Source organism: Rhinatrema bivittatum, chromosome 17 (genome assembly GCF_901001135.1).
Source record: "Rhinatrema bivittatum chromosome 17, aRhiBiv1.1, whole genome shotgun sequence".
In the NCBI taxonomy this organism is placed as follows: domain Eukaryota; kingdom Metazoa; phylum Chordata; class Amphibia; order Gymnophiona; family Rhinatrematidae; genus Rhinatrema; species Rhinatrema bivittatum.
In genome coordinates this window covers 37,770,237-37,790,845 of record NC_042631.1, presented here as the reverse complement: position 1 = coordinate 37,790,845, position 20,609 = coordinate 37,770,237, and the positions used below count along the sequence as shown (strand labels likewise).

Here is a 20,609-nt window from a genome sequence, read left to right as displayed (position 1 = left end):
TTCCAACATTAATGTTACTTACCCTCTACTAAATAATAGACCTAAACAAGGAGCACTGCAGGCAGGGAATGAATAGTCAGGCCCATATTTAGCAATAGGCAACTTAGGCAATTGCCTAGGGTGCCAAATACCCAGGCAGAGCTGGTGCAAACATATTTGGCACCCTAGGTGAACCTTTGGTCATTCTCAAACACCCCCTCCCCTCACCCAATTTAACCACTTGTGGCAGTGGCTGCAGCACAGTGCTCTCTTCTTTGACAGTATTGGCTCTGGTGCAGCACCATTCTGGACCTCACATTGGCAGGATGTTGCCACTCCCAAAATCTCAGCGCTCTAGACAATCGAGTAGTTTGTCTAATGAAAGCACTGGCCCAGGCCAAAGAGGAGTGCAAGCTCTAGCAGTCCACTTTAAAGGAGTGCTGGGACTTTGGGGGGGGGGGGTGATGGGGAAGGAGGGACTTCCCCCACTTTCCATCTCTAGGTTATTCCTCCCCCCTACTTTCCAACCTTGTCTATGGGCACAAGACAAATCCATTCTTGTGAATAGTGGAAGGGTAACCTACCTCCTTAACCAATAGGATCCACTGCCCCGATTACCAGCAGGGAAGCTAATGCTTGGATTTTAATGTAAAATATAAAAGGCACACCTCAGAAAGCTTTTGTCTGTGTATGAAGCTCCCTTGGTTTCCTTATAACGAACTTTTATAGCTTTCCCTACTCCGATGTCACTTCAGGTATGGACATCACTCAACCACTTCGCCACCCTATAGAATTTAGCCATGGGGAAGCTATAAACATGGCGCAATGGCCTCAGATAAAAGCAAAACATATTCAAGGAGGCACTAAGTTTGAGGGAGGGGTTCCAGGGCACAGGAGTCAAGGGGTAAGGTCTCTTTGGATAAGTTTCCATAATCACTAGTAGCGAGAGCCAGCACGAGCGGCCTCCTCCTTACCTCTGGAGAGGGACAAACGCCAGGTGAGACACCGCCGCGCAGTCCCCGCCCCCTCCCTCAGCGCGGGGCCTGAGAGCCGACGCATGCGCAGCACGCGGGCTTCCGTTTCCGCGCGAAGGCCACGCGGCGACTACAAGGCACGTGAGCGGGTTAGGCTCGGTCGTAGTCTCCGCGCAGAAGGAAGGAGCGCAGGCAGTTTGAGCTCATAACAGCAGGGCCCATGGCTAAAGTGGAAGAGCTTTTTTTTTTTTTTCCTCTCTCTCTTATCTAAGTGCAAACCACCGCTAACCCTAGAATCCTTCGAATTGGCGTGTCACGGTATTTTGCTAACTAGCCCAAATAGGAAGACGAAGGCTGCGGGCCTAGCCTGAGGGAGGCTTGCACGGTTACCACCTGTGCCGTGTCGTTCCCAGCAATGCCCAGCAGGCAGCTTTCAGCAGCGTGAATCCACCGACTGGGTGCTCACACCGTCCCGCTGGAGCCGCACCACCGCTCCCTTAACACAGGCTGAAAGCGATGGGGGGCTTAAACCACAGGGCCATTAACAGAAAGGCGCCGAGTCTCTGCTCATGCGAGGGGCAGGAAAACGGGCCCTGCCAGCCGGAGCCCTTCCTCCTCGTCCAACACCACCAAGCACCGTATCTGACGTACAGAAATCCCTGTGCTCGTCCAAGAGTATTTTCTGCATCTTAAACGAATGGTCACGCCAAAGCTCCACAAGAGCATGAGGAAGGCAGAGAAGAGGTGCCTAGTAGGCATCCGACAGGGACCTGGCACCCAGTGAGGTTTGTTTTATTTGTAATCAAGTAGAATTATTGCTGTCACGCAGTGACCTAAACCCTTAGCACCAAGGAATCCCCGTCTCCTGTGGTCATCCCACCAAACCAAGCTGTTCATTGTAAGTGCCTGCATTTCTTGTTTTCTTTCATGACTAGGAACGGAAGAAAATAATCAAGGACAAAATTGTAAACATCCTAAATTACTCCAAACACTAGTACAGCCTTCCTGCATCATCTGTCCTCTCTGAGTTAAACAGAGATAATTACAACCATGTACGTATATCCTACTGAAAAATATAACCTCCTAATTTACAATAACCACTGAGACATATACAGTGCATTGCCAAATAATATTCACTGTAATTTCCCGTATAACACCGTTTTTATAGCAGATGGAAAACACCTTCATATTACAATACACACAGATACGATGTAAACATACATCTCCAAATGTAAAATTCACACTAGATATTGATATGCATGTGTGTGCTCTATAATATACCTATATTTCCATATAGACGACATGCACCAGCTATAAATAGCACAGACACTGCAATACATACATGCACGCAACTGCGATCCCCTCAGTACCGTAGAAAACCAGAGTCCTTAAAACTGCTAGTCAGCAGGAGATGCGGACATCTTGCTTGCTTGTAAGTGCTGTACACCTTACCTCCTCCTTCACTACTTGCTCTGACAAGGGTGATAACAATGAGCGGCTGTTGACAAATCTCTGAACATCGGTCTTGTGTGGCTGTGGAGCTCTTTCTGCTCTGTAAATGCAAGGCACACTAGAAAAATCCAGAGAATTCTGGGGGTTTACTGCTGATGAGGCAAGGGCCACCTCTAGCAGCAACAGAAAACAGAACATAAACAGGTAAATCAAATGAATTAAACCAAAACAAAAAAAAAATGTAAGTTCCTGCTAGAGGGGGTGTTTCTGTACGTATAATGCGTTAACAAGCCAAAAGTGATCCAGGAAGCCAGGAGGTGCACTTTAGAACTAAAAATGAACTGGGGATGAGGTCATGATTTGGAAAAAAAAAATCCACCTGACGTCATCCCCAGCCAATCAGAAAGGGAGGCTTAGGGGCGGGGTGACGTCAGCCTCTGATCCTAGGGCTTTGAGCAAAGATTAAAGAGATGAGAGCAAGGTTGCTGTTAGGCTGTTTAAAGGGGCAATGCACTACTTGCCCTGCATTCCCGATTTAAAAAAGAAACGCACGGCGGGATCCCAGCAGATGTCGGCTGAAGCCGCGCACCCAAGAAAGGTGCTTGTGTGCACAGAGATAGCCCTGGACGTTAAAAGCGGCTGGCGTCGGGGGGCGGTTATGTTAAAAGAGGCGGGGTGTGCCGTTAGCATTCACACTGAGAAGAAATCGCTGCAGAAAGAGACAGTGTAAATTGCATGGCAGATGGGAGCTGAAGCTATATCACGATTGTTGTCCTCACACTCTGGAATCGTTGTCACGGTTTATTTGGATATTGTTGGTTAAAGACAGCTTTCTTATCAGATATTGTTTTTAGTCATCTTTGTGTGTGTGTGCGGTAGATCTGATCAGCTCCGATGCTTAAATTGCCCTTTGTGAGGTATTCTGTGAAACACATACAACTATGCATCCTTCAGAGGTATGCAATTAACACAGAAAAACGTATGCCCCACATGGGGTGGCCAACAAGAACCTATGATTTTGCAGAGTTTGATTAGAGCATTAATTGGACAAACTAAAGCCATAATTTTCAGTAGTTTACACATGAAATTTCAAACACATGCAAACCATCCTGGATTTTTAAACACACAAGTTAGCTTTAAACATTGGGTTGCTATGCATGTAAAATAAACATATAATTTTCATTTTCATCCTGTTCACAGGCATAACTTTTTGAAAATGTATGTTATATGTGTAAATCATTAATATCCCCTAAAATATCCTTTCCCTTGATACAGTGCCATGTTTTCCCGTGTGCACAGTTATGCATGAAATGAAATTATGCATATATTCATTTTGCTATAACATAGTAATGACAGCAGATGAAGATCAAATAGTCCATCCAGTCTGTTCAGCAAGCTTCTTATGGTGGTAACTGCCGCTCCGAGCAGGTTACCCCCATGTTTCTGTTAAGGGTAGTAACTGCCACTCTGTGCAGGTTATCCCCATATTTCTGTTAAGGGTAGTAATTGCCGCTCCATGCAGGATACCCCCATGTTTCTGTTAAGGGTAGTAACTGCCGCTCCGTGCAGATTATCCCTATGCCTGATTTATGTGTTGAGTTCCAACTAAGCTTTGGTAATTTTATCTTTTCTTTATTTTCTAGCATATTTGGTACTTGTGAGAGACCAACAGCACTTGAAACCAAATCCTCCATTTATCTACAGAACATATAGAGGAAAGGCAGCAGCAGTGCAAGCTTCCCTTACGCACTGTGCCTCCAGCAGCAACACAAGCTTCCTGGATATACTGCTTTACTATTGTGAGTTAACCCTGTGAAATGTGCGTGATATGTAAGATTGTGGGGGCAAATAACATAAGACGCATAACAAGATACAAGGCCAAGGGAACGTGTAGTGGGAAATGAAAGGTATAATGAGATAGAGGGCCAGGTGCAATGAGCTACAAAGCGGGGGAATGTGTCTTCAGATGCAGGATGCATATTGAGACATGAGAGCTGGGGGATGTGTAATAACATGTGAGCTTGAGGGAAAGGGGGAAGGGAGTGTGTAATAAGAATGTGAGGCCAGTGAAAACATAATAAGATGCAAGACAGTTCATGAGATTCAGTCCAAGGATGTGTAATGAGATACAAGGCTTCTAATAAGATTTGGGCTGGGGAACACCTAATGAGATGAGAGATGTGGCTGGGGGATGTGTAGTGAGATAGGAGTTGTGCAGTGAGAGTGGCGGGGGAGGGAGGATGAGCAGTGACACTTTTGGAGAGGGATCTGTTTTGGGGTTTTATGCTGTGGGTTGTGAGGGCCATCTGGCATCCCTCAGACCAATTTTGTAGGCTCAGTAGTTGGCAGTGACAGTCAAAGAGAGATGGGGCATGGGCTGGCAGCAAAAGGGAGGATTGTGGGCACCACCACCACCTTCTAGGAAATCGCTAGTGGTAAGGATATAGTATATTACACCTGGTAGGCATATCCTTCAGAAATAATGGTCTACAAGAAGAACACTGATCTGTACCTATACTTAACATACATCCATATCATAAACTTGGTGCAGTTGTGCTAGAATTGCACAGCGCTGATGTAAACTTATTTTTATTTTCACCTTTTGGCCTGTCTCTTGGACTGTGGTAGCAGCACACTGAGGGAGGGGGAAGTGCAGGGGAACTGCATACTTTCTCACTAGGTCGCCTACCTCCCACTGATTGGGTTGCTGCTGTGGATGGCACAAATTTGTGGGGTTGGTGGGGGGAGAGCGAGGCTGGAAGGTAGGGAGGTAGGAGCTTGATATGGGAGAGATGAAAGTGGTGTAGCGAGGGGTGGGCGGGGTGGGCGGTCGCCCCGGGCGCCGGGTCTAAGGGGGCGCCAAAAAGCTATTTAAATAAAAAAAGAAATTAGTATTTTAAGCCCAGATGTAAGTGTTGTTGAATACTGGCAGATCGTCTTTTTTTTTTTTTTTGTTTTGTTATGAGAGATTTATAGTAATGGTAATTCAATTTACTTAGGGGCGCCTGTGCTCTAGCCCATGCCCAATCCATGTTCCACTTAGCAAGCATGAAACTTAGGAAAACGAGGGGTAGGAGCAGCCCTGACCCTATTTCAGGTTGCAGGGTGGTCGGTAGAAAAATCGGTTTTCTGTTACTTAAGCCTTAGCCGACCCAAAACCAGGGATCCATCGCACCCGGTCCGCCAGTTTTACAAAGGAATATAAAAAGGAGAGCGGATCGGTTCCCTAAATCAGGCATCACATACTAGAAGGCGGACCAGAGCGGCATTTCTGGCGGTTCAAGGCTGACGATGAGTGTGGGCGAAAGCGGTTGAAAGATGGAGCCTGCCGCAAGCAAGCTTCCATTATCTTAGCTGTATAGCTTTTGTTTCTGTACAGCTGCTAAGTGAAAGACCTGATTAGCGCGTTAAGGGCAGAGTTGGATGTTATGGTGAGCCCCACACCGCCCCTCCAGGGGTGCAGGATGAACCAACGTGACTAGAAGCCGCCCGCAAGGTGCAGCCCTCTCTAGGCTGCAGTCTACTTTTCTCCTAGCACCGAGGGTCGCAGCCTTTTCTTCTGTTTTCATGTATGCAGAGAGCTATCCCCTCAACCCTCATCGCGCTTGGTTTTGGTTTGTTTCATACACTTTGCAACTTTTAATTCTCTAGTACCGCAAACAGGAAAGCGCTTTTAGCCTCCGGCTTCTCCACTCCTTATCCTCCCCTGTGGCGCGTGCTTCAGCGCTCTCCCGCACAAAATCTTGTGCATGCGGCGTCAGCTCCCCTTCCCCATTCTCACCCTTCAGGCTCCCGCAAGGGAGGTACAGCTCCAGGCGTCAACGTCGCCCGGGTCCTCACTTGAGCCTCGCTCATGCGCGTGCTGCCTGACATGGCGGCGCTGTGGCGGTGCGGATAAAGTAGGTAAGACTGTAGCGGGTGTTGGCTCCATGCAAATCATTGATGGAGGGAGGGGGCGCCGAAGAAGTCTCTTGCCCCGGGCGCCAAATTGTCTAGCTACGCCACTGGATGAAAGGGTGAGAATTTGAAATAGAAGAGTGGTAGGGGCAGGCACCAGGAACTGGAAGGGTGGAAGAACACGAGAGGAAGAGATGGAGGGTGAGAAACAGAGGGGAAGGAAAGGGCTATGGAGACAGGAGATATTAAGGATGAGAGACGGGGAGAACCCTCTTCCTCACTGGATTGGGATTTTGAGAGCTGTGTCTGTATGGAATATTTTGAGGCATTTAAGAAGTAAAATGCAAACCTTTTTATAAGTGAGTCTGTCTCTTCTGTTCACCATTTCCAAATCCCCCCCCCCATTCTTCCTCTTCCCCTTTTCCCCACTCATCCTCTCCTCCCTTTCCACTTCCTTTATGTACATATTTATTTTATATTCTGCCTTTCATGACACATTCAGGCACTGTAGGTAAGTTCCCCTATCCCTAGAGGACTCCCAGTCTAAGCCTGTGCCTGAGGCAATGGAGGGAGAAGTGACTTGCCCCTGGCTTCCCTGGTTCTCTCCCCGCTGCTCTAACCACTAGGCTCTTCCTACTCTCCCTTCTCTCTTCTCCTTCTGTATCCCCTTCCCCTCCTCTCTCCACATCTTTCTTCCTTTCCCACCCCTTGCCCACGTTCTCCTCCCTATCCTCTTTCCTCTTTCTGTTTCTGCTCTGTTCCAGGCTATTAAATACCCCTCCCCTCCCTTCCTTCTCTCCTGCCCTCTCCATGCTCCCCTTTGTTACATGGAAACATAAAATACGGAGGCAGGTAAGGACGTTGTGGACCATCTGATCTGCCCCTCTTCATTCCCAGCCCGGTGCAATAGACTCCAGTTGCTCTTTCGCTTTCCCTGCACTGCTTCCCTGCTTTTCCCTACTTTCTGGAATCCCATCACTGTTTCTGTCTTCTTTCCTCCTTCAAAGTTGTTAAACCGTAAGAGGTTTGTGAGAAATTGCGGGAGGACCTTGTGGGACTTGGGACACTTGGCGTCCAAATGGCAGCCGACATTTACTGTGGACAAAGGGACACAATGCAATGTTCCACAGTTGGGAGTCACCACCCAGGAGAAAAAGGATCTGAGCGTCGTCGTGGTTAATACGTTGAAATCCTCAGCTCGGTGTGCAGCTGAGGCCAAGAAAGCAAATGGAATGCTGGGGATTATTAGGAAAGGAATGGAGAATAGAACGGGGAATATCACAATGCCACCTCATCTTGAATACTGTGTGCAGTCCTGGTTGCCGCCTTTCAGAAAAGATACAGTGGAAGTAGCAAAGGTAGAGAGAAGGGCAACCAAAGTGATAAAAGGGATGAAACGATTCCCCTTCGAGGAAAGGCTAAAGAGGTTAGGACTCTTCAGCTTGGAGAAGAGACGGCTGAGGGGGGGACATGAGAGAGGTCTATAAAACAATGAGTGGAGTGGAATGGGTGATGGAAATCCGTTGTTTACCCTTTCAAAATATACAAAAACTAGAGGACATGCAATAAAGTTACAAGGTAAATCATTTAAGACAAATAGGAGAAAATATTTTTTTACTCAATGCGTAATAAAACTCTGCCATTCGTTTCTGGAGGGTATGGCAAAAACCGTTAGTATAAGTGGGTTTAAAATAGGTTTGGACAAGTTCCTGGGAGAAATGTCTATAAACCATTATTGAGGTGGAGTTGGGGAAATCCACAGTTTGTCCTTGGGATAAGCAGCTTGGGATCTATCGACCTTTTGGGATCCTGCCGGGTACTTGTGACCCTGGATTGGCCATGTTGTAACAGAATATTGGGCTTGATGGACTCTTGGGCTGATGTAGTATGGCACATCTTATGTTCCCCTTCTCTCTGCTCTTTATACCCTTTCCTAACTTGGGGTGAGCAAACTTTTAGAGCTGTGGCCCCCCCCCCCCCCAAGATGGGTTGCTTTCTCGCTCTCTATATATATTTATATGAAGGGAATCCACCAGGCAGCCACGCTGTCAGCCAGTGGCTCAAAGGATCCCTTTTGTTTCTCTGAGTTGCAGAAAGGCACAAGAACCCACATGGGCAGAGAGAGGCAGACACCCTACATCCAGAGAAAGACAGAGAGAAACAGATACCTCATATCCTGACAGGTGCCCCACACCCTGATTTGACAGACAGAGTGAAACAGAGACCCAGATGGGACATAGAGGCATCCAGACAGACACGGACACAGTTATCCCATTGCCAGACTGACCCAGAGAGACAAAGACACCCCACACTCAGATAAAGGCACCCCACAGAGAGACAGAAACCCAACGCCCAGACAGGTACAGAGACTCAGACATACTACAACCTAGACAGATATCACACAGACACAGAGAGAGAGAGAGAGACACGCAGGCAGACCAAACACATCATACACAGAGACATAGACCACCCACGCAGAGCACAGCAAACCAGACAAACACAGACACACATTCCACACACAGTCAGATCCATACCCAGAGAAAAATGCACCACACCCAGACAGGCCACGCACCACAATGGCAAGAGTTAAAATATTTAATTTTAGGAACTGAGAAAAACTATCCCTCCCTGCACTTTTTTTTTTTTATTTTCACTCATTTTTCCTATTTTCTCTCTAATAGGGAGATTTATTAAGCTGCGACGGTATAGTGAAGGAGGGGTCCAATATCGCGGGGGGGGGAGTGGGTGTTCCTGCAACATTGGGCCCCTCCCTGACAAACTATTGTGGCATTACTGCGGTGCAATTTTCTATAGCGGGCACAAACGCGCAACAAAAAAATTCACATCGTGTACCAGGGCCCATCTCCCCCCCCCCCCCCCCCCCCGAAATAAAAATTATGTCCAGCCCGCTTTGAATGTTGTAGAATGCGGGCTATAAAATCTTTAGAATAAATAAATAAATAAATATAGTTGTATATGAGGAGTAATACTACTGGCCATATAGCAGTAGGCCCCAATGATTTCCCAGCACTCCTGGGAGCAGCACACAAGCAGGCGGATTTTAAAAGCCCTGCTCGCGTAAATCCGCCCGGATTTACGCGAGCAGGGCCTTGCGCGCCGGCGCGCCTATTTTCCATAGGCCGCCGGCGCGCGCAGAACCCCGGGACGCGCGTAGGTCCCGGGGTTTTTGGAAGGGGGCGTGTCGGGGGCGGGGCCGAACGACACAGCGTTTTGGGTGCGGGGCGCGGCGTTTCGAGGGCAGGACCGGGGGTGTGGCGCCGGCCCGGGGGTGTGGTCCAGGCCTTCGGACCAGCCCCCGGGTCGGAGCACGGCGCGCCAGCAGTCTGCTGGCGCGCGTAGATTTACGTCTGCTTCTCGCAGGCGTAAATCTACAGACAAAGGTAAGGGGGGGGGTTATGTAGAGGAAGGGAGGGGAAGGGGAGGGGAGGGCGAAAGAGAGTTCCCTCCGAGGCCGCTCCGATTTCGGAGCGACCTCGGAGGGAATGGTGACAGGCTGCGCGGCTCGGCACGCGCCGGCTGCCCAAAATCGGCAGCCTTGCGCGCGCCAATCCAGGATTTTAGAAGATACGCGCGGCTTCGCACGTATCTTATAAAATCCAGCGTACTTTTGTTTGCGCCTGGTGCGCAAACAAAAGTACGCGAACGCGCTTTTTTAAAAAATCTACCCCAATGTGACCTGAGTGATTCCTGCAGTGTATTCAATATTATTTGTGATAGGAAGGGTGAATTTCAAAAGCCAGTTACCCAGTGCATACCTCTGGGTATTTATTTATTTATATTCTGTCTTTTGTTACACTCCGAAGTGGATTAGGGACAGAGAGGCGATGATGGTCAGACAATGATTACTTTTTAACCCAAATTTCCCTATGTATAAGGGCAAGAAGCTTAAGTGGAATTCCTCAGAATCTGAGATTTTAAGGGTGAGGAAACCATTCTTAATGAGGCCGATATTCAAAATGGCACTTAACCAGACGGATAAGTCACTTATCCAGCTAAGGGCCAGATTCATTCAGGCTTTTTTCCCATTTTGTATGCATCAAGCCGCAGTAGCGCTCTAACACGTTAAACAGCATATATCACGTGATCGAGCAGTGATAATGTGCAACAAACAAACAAGCATTCCCAGAGAGCTAAGAACTAGAATATTTAACACCCCAGTCCTTTCATTTTAATGTAGTGTTCTGATTTGTTCCAAGATTTGTTCCGTGTAAACTGCCCCCGGCAGTAGTTCTTACTGTTATTTGTAAACCTGAGTGATATGTATTGTATACAGGAACTCCCGGTATATAAAAACTATAAATAAATAAATAAATATTATGCGTGGCCCCCACCAAATTGGCTCCCCTATTACAATGAAGTGCTTTGCATGTGATTTGCATGCATGAATAATGCAAGGCAGCTTATTACTAGGCAATCTGGTGCTAATATTTTAGTGTGGTGACTGAGAAAAGTGGTCAACCGAGATAAAATAGCAGTACCTTCTAACGTGGGTCCCGAGGCTCCTGTGTTACATTTAAAGGACCCGGTAAAAAAAAAACCAAAACTTGCTGCAGCTAAAAAAAAAAGTTGAGCGTGTGTCAGGGCTGACCCCTGGCTCAACCTGGGGCTGCCATTCAGGGCAGTCATGTCGTCTGATCCACAGATCTGGCTGGGGCAAAGTCAGATCGATGCAATTTTGAAAAATGGCATTGACCAAGTGGGCTGCTAGAGGGCTCCCCAACCCCAACGAGGAACCATCATATATTTTTTTTTTAAAGGGGGAGGGGTGCCAGGGAGTACCCCTGAACCACTAATGATTTTAATGTTCATCTTTGGAAGGAGGAGGCCGTCACTGCATTATCATTTTAATCTTTTTATAAATTTGAGGAGTCGGGGCTGCCTCGAGTGGCAGCCCCGGGTTGAGCCAGGGGTCAACCCTGACCTCCGCTCAACTTTTCTTTTTCAATTGTGTCAGCTGTGGCTTTGTATTTTTGGGGTTTTTTTAGGTAGCAGTCCATTAAAGTGATGGCGGCCCCTTGAGATTGGGGCCACTGTTGTACCTAAAAGGCCACTCGCCATGTTCCTTTGGCCTGCAGTGTTTGGCTGCAAGACAAAGGTAAGGGGGGGGGGGTTAGGTAGAGGAAGGGAGGGGAAGGGGAGGGGAGGGCGAAAGAGAGTTCCCTCCAAGGCCGCTCCGATTTCGGAGCGGCCTCGGAGGGAATGGTGACAGGCTGCGCGGCTCGGCGCGCGCAAGGCTGCCGATTTTGGGCAGCCGGCGCGCCCAAAATAGAGCCGTAATCTTTTTGGAGGGAGGGCCCCACTATCGAGGTGACACCCCCTGTGATAATGGGACCCCCTCCTGTGAAAAAATATCACGGCTGCATCGCTGAACATACAGCAGTAGTTAGCTGAATAAGTTTATTCAGCCTACTTATGGTGGCTGAAATGGACCTCTATGTTATTGGTTCCTGCCATTGTGTTGAATGGCTCCCAGTTGGTTTAGTTGAAAATGACTAACCAAATTTCTTCAGTTATCAAGTCCACTTTGCATTATCTTCGTGAAGTGAAGCAGTTACGCCCATTGCTGTGCAAGCATGATAAGGCATCAGTAGTTCAAGCACTGGTATAGCCCAGAATTACAATATAGTTTACCTATTTTTGCCTAAACATGTGTTGAGCCTAGGCTTCAAATTATTCAGAATAAGGCCACAGTGATGATCAATGGGCTTAATAGTCTCTAGTCTTCCCTGGATGATATGATTGCTCCTTATGTGCCTGGAAGGACTCTCACGTCCTCTAAAAAGCCCTTCTTGAATTACCATCATTGAGGGCTATCCAGTTTGGGAGGAGAGCTTTTTCCTATGCAGGCCCAGATTTTTAGAATCATCTTCCTGGTGATCTTTGTAAATCGGATAAATAACTAATCTTCAGGAGGATTAAGGCTATATATTTTTTTTAAGTTTGCTTTTACTGATTCTTAAACCTCACTTTTGTAATGAAAGTATAGAAGGCCTGTTTATTTTCGCCTGTCAGTTTGTAAATACAGTTGTTTCTCTTGTTGCTTTTCTATATTTGCTTGTTTATATAATCTGTTATTGTATTTATTTGAATTTGTTTTGTCTTTCTTTAATTGCTATGTCATTTGGAGGTATCCATGTATGTAATCTTCCCTGAACAGAACTCTAAGAGGAGGCGGGCTCGAAAACTAAATTAGCTAAATTATTATTGATTTACCTGGATAAAAGGGCCCATCTGAACATGGCTAAAAGTGCATTTGCACTACATGTGGGTACTAGGGGGAGGATAATACCTGTAGATGGCATTCTTAAATCTATGTGTTGTTGTTTTCCTGTGGAAAATGTCCATTGATGCTTTGTGCCTGTGAGGGTTGCGAACAGTTCATGCATACTTTATTTATTTAATTTATTTAAAAGGGTTTTTTTTATACCGAGGTATAGCTAGCAGCCTTCACTCCGGTTTACAATTATAACAACTTATTACAATTAACAGAGAACGGAGAAACTTGGGCAACATTAAACTAAACGATACAAGCAAAAAATTTCAGATGCTAATAACAGGGAATATCTGTAATCTAACCATATAATTTATAACTTGAAAACGTTTTTTGTCATAGTCTTAGTCAAACCGTTGCATATCCGATAAAGGTTATACATGGGGTCTGTTATGTTATGTTATTAGAGATTAACCGATACCATCTTTGAATGTTTGGCTAAATATCCATGTTTTGAGCTCTTTTTTAAATGACTTAATGTTGCTTTGTGAGCTCAAGTCCACTGGTAGTGAGTTCCATATTTTGGACCGGCAATGGATATGGCTCTGTTCCTTGTGGTGGATAGCTTGGCTAGTGGGAGTGATGGTATTTCTAGCTGTAATTTACTGGTTGTTCTAGTTGTACGTTGCGATCTGTGAATATGTATGACATTGTCAAGGGCTGTGTTATCTGTTTTGTAAATTGCGTTGTGTAGGACTGTAAGAATTTTGAATTCGATTCTTTTATCAACTGGAAGCCAGTGTAGGCTGTTGAGTATGGGTGTGATGTGTTCTGATTTCTTTTTGCAGGTTAGTACTCTTGCTGATGCGTTCTGTAGTAGTTGAAGTGGTTTTAAGGTCACTTTGGGTAGACCTATCAGGAGAGAATTGCAGTAGTCAAGGCTGGTGAAGATGAGAGATTGTAAGACTGTTCTGAAATCTTGTTGGTGAAGCATCGGTTTAAGGTGTTTAAGTATTTTGGAGTTTGTGGAAACCTTCCTTTGTCTTTGAGATGTGTTTTTTGAAGGTTTCAAACTTTCTCTTTGAAGACCAGTGCAAAAACTGCAAGTTATAAAAAAAAAAAAAAAAAAAAAGGGACATGTGGACTCTGCCTCCATAGTAATCATCCTATGGATGATCTAGGCTTCATTGGCAGAATTCCTAGGGTTTCTCCGGGAAGTTAAAGAGGTGATATTGAAGCCATAAACTGTTTTCAGAGATTTATTAGAAATGGGTTGCTCTCTAGTCAACTAGTTAGTGATCAGTATCTTTAAAAACCCAGACACCTACTGCTATGCTACTCTTATTATACTGCAGTGATAATATGAGTAGCAGGAAATATTCTGGAGTCAAGACTGCACTTTATCTCACAAAGGAGGTTATGAGTAAGGAGAAATAATAATAGCATTAAGTTTGACGTTGCACTCCCGTATGAGCCAATAAGGACCATGAAGTGTTAAGAGCCTGTGAACTATTCCTGCCGGTTCTTATTGGACTAATAGCAGACTGTAATATTGGACCATATTGACTAATTATTGGATATAGTAGGGCTCCATCCCAGTGGACACAAGTCTCTAGGTAAAACTCTACATGGCTACATAAATATTTCCAGTCTTAAATACAAGGAATTTTTTGACTTTTGAGGCTGTAAAATTAAGCAAAGTTCTAATATCTGAGGCAATGGAAAATGCATCCTTTCATAAGGGCTTCTCTTTCATCAGTTACTATGTTCCCGTTCCATGTCAGTGCTTGGCAGTCACGTAAGCTGACACCCTCTGTGTATAATTCACAGGCCAGGTACAGCCAGCAGCTGCCGTGCAGGCCTCCCCCACCCACCTCTTCAATTATCCCAGCCCTTCTCCCCCATTCCAGGGTCTGTGAATTAGATATGAGATAATCACGTCTACATCCCAGCCAACGCCAAGTCTCTTTGTGGTCTGCCTGCCCTGTGGTACTCAGCTGAGACCACACATCTCATTTCACTCGGAGGACCTCATTTGGGAATTTTTAGCAGCAGTCCAACACAAGTCCAACAACAGTAAGTCCAACACAACACAAGTCCAAACAACACAAACAAAGTCCAAAAAACAAAACAACACAAGTCCAACACAAGTAAGACGCTTAATCTTACTGTGACTGACAGACTTCCTAATTACTAGATATCCCTTATTATGGACACTGTATCAAATACTACTATTAAGAATCTGCAACTGGACAATTATCTTGGAGCTCAAAAATTCACTTTATTTCATATATTTATTTGGCATTGCTTATTTTTATATTTATTGCTACGTTAAATAGTTATACTTCTTATATATAAAATATTATATTTCTTTATTTATTTCCAGTTAAACTATTATCCCTTTATTTAGTATTATGTTAAATTGTCAACCAGTTATACTGTTCCATATGTTCTACGGTTCCATGTAAAGCTCCGCTCTCTGTTGAGCAGTTCTTCGTTTTATGTAAACCGGAGTGATTTGTAGTCCCTACAAGAACTTCGGTATATAAAAATAAAAAAATAAATAAATAAATAAATAAATAAGTCAGTCCAAACATTGGCTAGGCCAAAATGTTCTTGTATAATTTAACTTTATTCAATAACATAGAACACCCACAAGAGTAGAGAGAAATTTTAAATTGATAAGTTCTTCAGCTTGCAGCTGGCAGTTTAAGCTCTCTTCTCTTGGCCTTTGACAGGCCTCTGCATGTGCCTGTACTCTGCAAACTGCTCCTTGGGATAAGTTCACCCCATCTCCATCCTTCTCTAAAGGCCCCGCTCTAAATCTTTAATTTCCGTTTCGTATTTGGCATATGTCATCGTGGTATTGTGCCTGTACATCCTGTGTGTATACGGTTAGGTTGCACAGTTTGAATGCTGATTCATGATGAGAGAATGAACAGTAATAGGTCTAAGGCCTTCGCAGATCTCTATTACTCACAGGTATCGGGGCTGTGCGTCTTTACTTTACCCGTGCTCGTGCTGTATATGTAGAACCCCATTGGGATCTCTATGAGGGAGTTTGGCTTAGAGCTTAAGACCAAGCAGTATATAGTAGAGGAATGAACCATCATGACAGAGCATCCTTACTAGAGGCTGCTGCAGTGGTACTTTAGATCCTGCCTGTATATTAGCAATTGACCCCTTCAGGTCAGTGTATGATTTTTGTGTTGGTATCGGAAGGAAAAAGATCTGACTGTGGTAGTTTCCCTATTCTTGGTCAGTATTGGCTCAACTCCCTTTGCTGAGAAGAAGAATAAGAAACAGATCAATTTGTTAGCCCACACTCCGTGATTGAAGTGGATCTCTGTGATTTTTGTGTGTTTTGTATAAATGTGATTTTTGTTGGGAGAAAGAGTTTTTGGTTTTTTTTTTCCTTACCCTTCATGCCCAAGAGAAAGGAATGGGGTGAAGAAGGATTTTCTCCTATTTGCAGTAATTTTAGGTCCTTCAGTTTAAAAGATGCCTGTAGTATCTAAGAGAATTGTGAAGAAGAGAACTGAATCCCAACTGGAATCCAGAGCTAGAAGAACCTGGGATTCCCCCCTCCCCCCCCCCCCCCCCCCCCAAACAGAGTTTCAGCCAGGAGAACAGAAAAGGAGAGCTGGAGGAGGAAGGATCGAGCGGTTCCCTGGTATTGTGCAAGGGAGCAATAAGAAAACCCTTTCCAGTACAAACCCAGGCAGCCTGTATTCCATCCAAAGGAAGATAGGGGAATACAGAAAACGATCATTTTGGACTTGGTTTATTACTGTGAATATTTATGTGACAAGGAGAAAATGAACTTGGTGCCAATTAATTTCTGTTGAACAAGCTGAACCTGAAACTTCTTGTTTTGGAACATCACATGTGTCCATACCAATGTTCCCTCTCATTTTTGAAAGGCTACATGAGCAAAAATGTTCTTTTCTGCAACTTTTTTGTTGCGCTTCCCAGCAAGATACGGATGCAGGCATTGGAAACATAACCTGGTCCGATTACACCCCCGTATGGGTAGAACTGAGGGTAGGCATGGAACCACTTAGGCAAACCTTCTAGAGATTTAATGAAGACCTAGTCACTGACAAAACCTTTACTGATAGCCTATTAGAAGACATTGAGGACTATCATACTATCAATGAGACAGGGGAAGTTAGCCCTACAGTGATATGGGAGGGCCTAAAAACAGTTACCAGGGGAATGTTGATCTCTAGGGTCTCATATCTAAAACGAGAAAAAGAAAAGATCAGAATGTAATTATTGATATACATTGGGAAATTGGAAATCAAACATAAAAGATTAGGAGACAGCACCACCCTCTTTCTTCTCGAAGAAACAAGACGAGAACTGAGGGACTTGAATATGGCAGATTTAGTTTTTAAATTAGAAAGGACGAAACGAAAGTTCTTTGAATTTGGTAATAAAGCTAGCAGACTGTTGGCAAGGCGATTTAAAAATCAATGCCTTCAAATTGAATAGCGAGATAGGGGTGGAAGAAGTGATGGATGCAATAAAATCCCTACCGGCTCAAAAAGCCCCCGGGCCGGATGGATTTGACTCCCTCTTTTATAAATCATTGGGCCGGGAGTTTCTGGAAACTATGCAAGGTGTACATAGCAATGAGGGAGGTGGGCGCTATGCCTGAATCTAAGAAGTCCGCGACAATTGTGGTTCTTCCCAGACCTGGGCGGAATCCCCTCCTCACAGCCTCCTATAGACCCATATCATTACTAAATCTTGATATAAAAATTATGCTAAAATTCTTTCCAACCACCTCAAAAATGTTATGCCTCTCATCATAGCCAAAGATCAAGTAGGATTTGTCAAGGGATACAGAGCTATAGTCAACATCCTCTGTGCTCTGGAGACATGCCTAACCCTGGGAGTGAATGATCCCTTATTGGTCACATGTGACGCAGAGAAAGCATTCAACAGGGTAGCATGGAATTTCCTGAAGCACATACTCTGGAAATTTGGGATTCGGGGGCTATTCTATGAATATATACAGTAACTTTATTATATACCAATCCCATTGCTAGAATTCTGGTAAATGGAGTCCTTTTTAGATGCAGTTCCCTGTGTAGGGGAACCAGGCAGGGGTGTCCCTTCTCCCTATTGTTATTTATATTGTCCGTCGAACCCCTTGCTATTGCCTTACGAACACATCCTGGGATAGATGGCATTCAGGTGGGTACACACCAACACAAGACCTTACTATTTGCAGATGATTTATTACTACTTCTGTCCAACGCACGTAAAACTCTCCCTTTAGCTCTGCAGGTATTTGCTAGGTTTCGGGTTTTAAATTGAAACTAGACAAGACAGAAGCCATGGATATATTAGGGGATCTGGAGTCTACATGGCCTTCTTTTCCAGTCAAGTGGGCGGGAGACAAAATTAAGTATCTTGGGATTTTGATTCACAGAGATGCCACTCAATGGTACCACATCAATAGCCATCCCCTGTAAGATAAGATTTGGGGCAAGGTAGAGGCATGGCTGAACTTCCCTATATCCTTACATGGCCGTACAGCAGTGATTAAAATGATAATCGCTCCCAAACTATTGTATTTGCTAACTATGCTACCTACTTTTATCCTTGGTAAGGATTTAAAGGGCCTACAGAAATCTATTACATGGAGGGGGAAAAAAGTGCGGTTGGCATATAGTACCCTGATGGCCCCTAAAGAAAAGGGAGGGCTGAACTTACCTGATTTTAAAAAATATGCATGGGCGGCGAACCTGCAATTTCTTGTGAATTGGATAAATGGCACCTCAGAGTATACTGACTATTCGCTGGTGGTGGATATTTGTAGGCTTGGAGATCCCAAACTGGTTTTACATTTATCTAAAAGGGGAAGTAACTTCTTTGGGAATTAAGGCCCACTTAGTTCATATTATGCGGCGAGTGTGGGTAGAGTTACAGACCATATTACAGCTTCCTACGCAGGCATCTTCTCAGTACCCATCGCAAGGTAACCCAAAGGATCCTTTTTACGACTCCTTGTCTAAAGGTTTCTCCTCCACTTTGACTCTGGACCCTTGGGTGCCTTCCTGGACCCCTTGTCTGGGCATCTTAAGTCCTTTGAAGAGATGCAAATTAAGATGGGCTTACGGGATACTCACTTTCAGGGATATGCACAATTGCAAGCCTATGTGCTTCGACTTCTGAAAGGGGTCAAGGGGCCTATGGATTCCTCTCTCTACTTACTTATGCTCAAACTGTTCCAAGGGCAACAGGGGTCTTTATTGATATTATACAAGTTTGGTCAAAATGTGGTACCGAATACAATTTTAGATCATTTAGTCTCTAAATGGCAGGATGATCTGCAAGAAGACATGGATTCATATATGTTGAAATAGTGTTATATGTAGATCTTTAAAATTACAAATAATGTACAATTGAGGGAAATGCAAGGTAGAATTTTTCACAGAGTGATTTATACCCTGCAGGCAGCATTTCGGATGGGATTAACCCAGTCCAATGTTTGTGAGAAATGCTCCCAGGGGCCTGCCACGTTGATGCACTCTCTATGGGATTGTGTGGAAATTCATGCCTTCTGGTATCGGACATGTTCTCGGCGGAGGTTAGATGGTCTCGTTCTTTTTGTTTACTGAACAATGACGTAGGGGATACGTCGCTGAACCATGACAATATTTTGTTTTTCTCCAAAACCTGCTTGATCGCTAAGAAATGCATCTTATTGAAATGGCTGGGTTCTGAGCCACTGGATGGCCCATTATGGAAAGTACAAATGATGACTCTGTATCAGATGGAGTATGGATCACTTTATTCTTCCTTTTCACCCAAGAAGAGAGAATTTTTTCGAGACATTTGGTTTGCTTTTTACTGTTCACTCCCAGAGACTGTCCAACATTTGTTTCCACTACAGGAGGCTTCTCATGTTCCCTCTGACGCAGGAACATAAGTCATTTCTGACAATTTTGATGGAGATGGATTTGTACATACTGGTTTAAATAAGGTCGACATCGCAGGGAGGGAGGAGGGAGGGAGGGCAAGGTAGGAGAGCGATAAAAATGGAAAAACTCTGTACTGTTGGTCTAATAAGGAGTTACTGTTTCTGCTGTGCCCTTTGTAGTGTCTATGTACACATGACTATGATCTTTATTCTATGATGTGGCATAGTTTTGTGTATGTTCAATAAAATATTTTGGGGAAAAAAAATCAATGCCTGCAAAATCAGATTCTCAAAATCAAGAACAGAGAAGAGAACTTCCTATATGATAGTACAAAATCTCTAACAGATTTTCCCAATTCTATGAAGAACTTTATTCTGCTGATAACTCCATTAAAGATAAAGGTATAGAGAGCTGTGTAGCAGATATCTCTCTACCATGCCTCCCTAAGGAGGCAAGGGCACACCTTAATGCTAAGATAAGTGAAAAAGAGGTACTAGAAGCTATTATGAACTTAAATTAGGGATAGCCCCAGGATTAGATGGGTACACAGGATTAGATGGGTATATAGGATTTTATAAATCCTGCAAACAGGCAGTTGTTAGACTCCTTGCATCAGTGTTCAACTATCTGAGAGAGGGAGGCCACCTGCCCATAGGCTCCAATGTAGCTGGCATCACTGTGATAGCCAAAGAGGACGCGATCCCACAGTGTGGGTTTTATAGACCCATTTCATTAATCAGTATCGATCTCAAGATATAAAATCCTAGCACAGCGTCTAAGCTTAGTGGCACCTAATCTTAACCACAGGGACCAGGCAGGATCTATAACTGGAAGGCTGGATGCAGACAATGTCTGTAGAATCTTAAACACTATATGGTGGGTACAGAAACTGAAAACACCAGCAGTCTTATTGGCAGTCGATGCAGAAAAAGTGTTTTTGATAGGATACACTGGGCCAACTTATTTAAATTACTCCACAAGTTTGACTTGAGGCCACACTTCTTAATGTGGGTGAAGGCTTTATACCACCACTCAAAAGCATCTGTGTCAGTGGGGGGTACTCTGAGTTTTTTGAGGTTAGCTGGGGAACGAGACAGGGATGCCAGTTGCCTCCCTGCTCTTTGCATTCTCGTTAGA

The 20,609-nt window shown here is 44.7% G+C and overlaps 1 protein-coding gene and 1 long non-coding RNA gene across 5 annotated transcripts in view; one reads left to right on the top strand and one right to left on the bottom strand.

Annotated features, from left to right (window-relative positions):
* Nucleotides 1-2,680, bottom strand: part of DUSP8 (dual specificity phosphatase 8) — a 103,605-nt gene extending 100,925 nt beyond the window's left edge. The window contains exon 1 of one of the 3 annotated variants that reach the window (XM_029582304.1): nt 2,406-2,680. The gene's annotated coding sequence lies outside the window, so the exon portion shown is untranslated. Of the gene's footprint in view, nt 1-647; nt 663-953; nt 1,095-2,405 lie in introns of those variants that run through there. The other 2 variants (XM_029582303.1, XM_029582305.1) reach the window with 2 other exon arrangements.
* On the top strand, nt 1,154-19,123 carry LOC115079153. Of its 2 annotated transcripts, none has more exons than XR_003853204.1 (3): nt 1,154-1,738; nt 4,049-4,204; nt 19,005-19,123. It is a non-coding gene; the product is annotated as an uncharacterized LOC115079153 (long non-coding RNA). The 2 variants fall into 2 exon arrangements; XR_003853205.1 differs by lacking the exon at nt 1,154-1,738 and adding an exon at nt 2,909-3,003.
* Nucleotides 19,124-20,609: the final 1,486 nt, after the last annotated feature.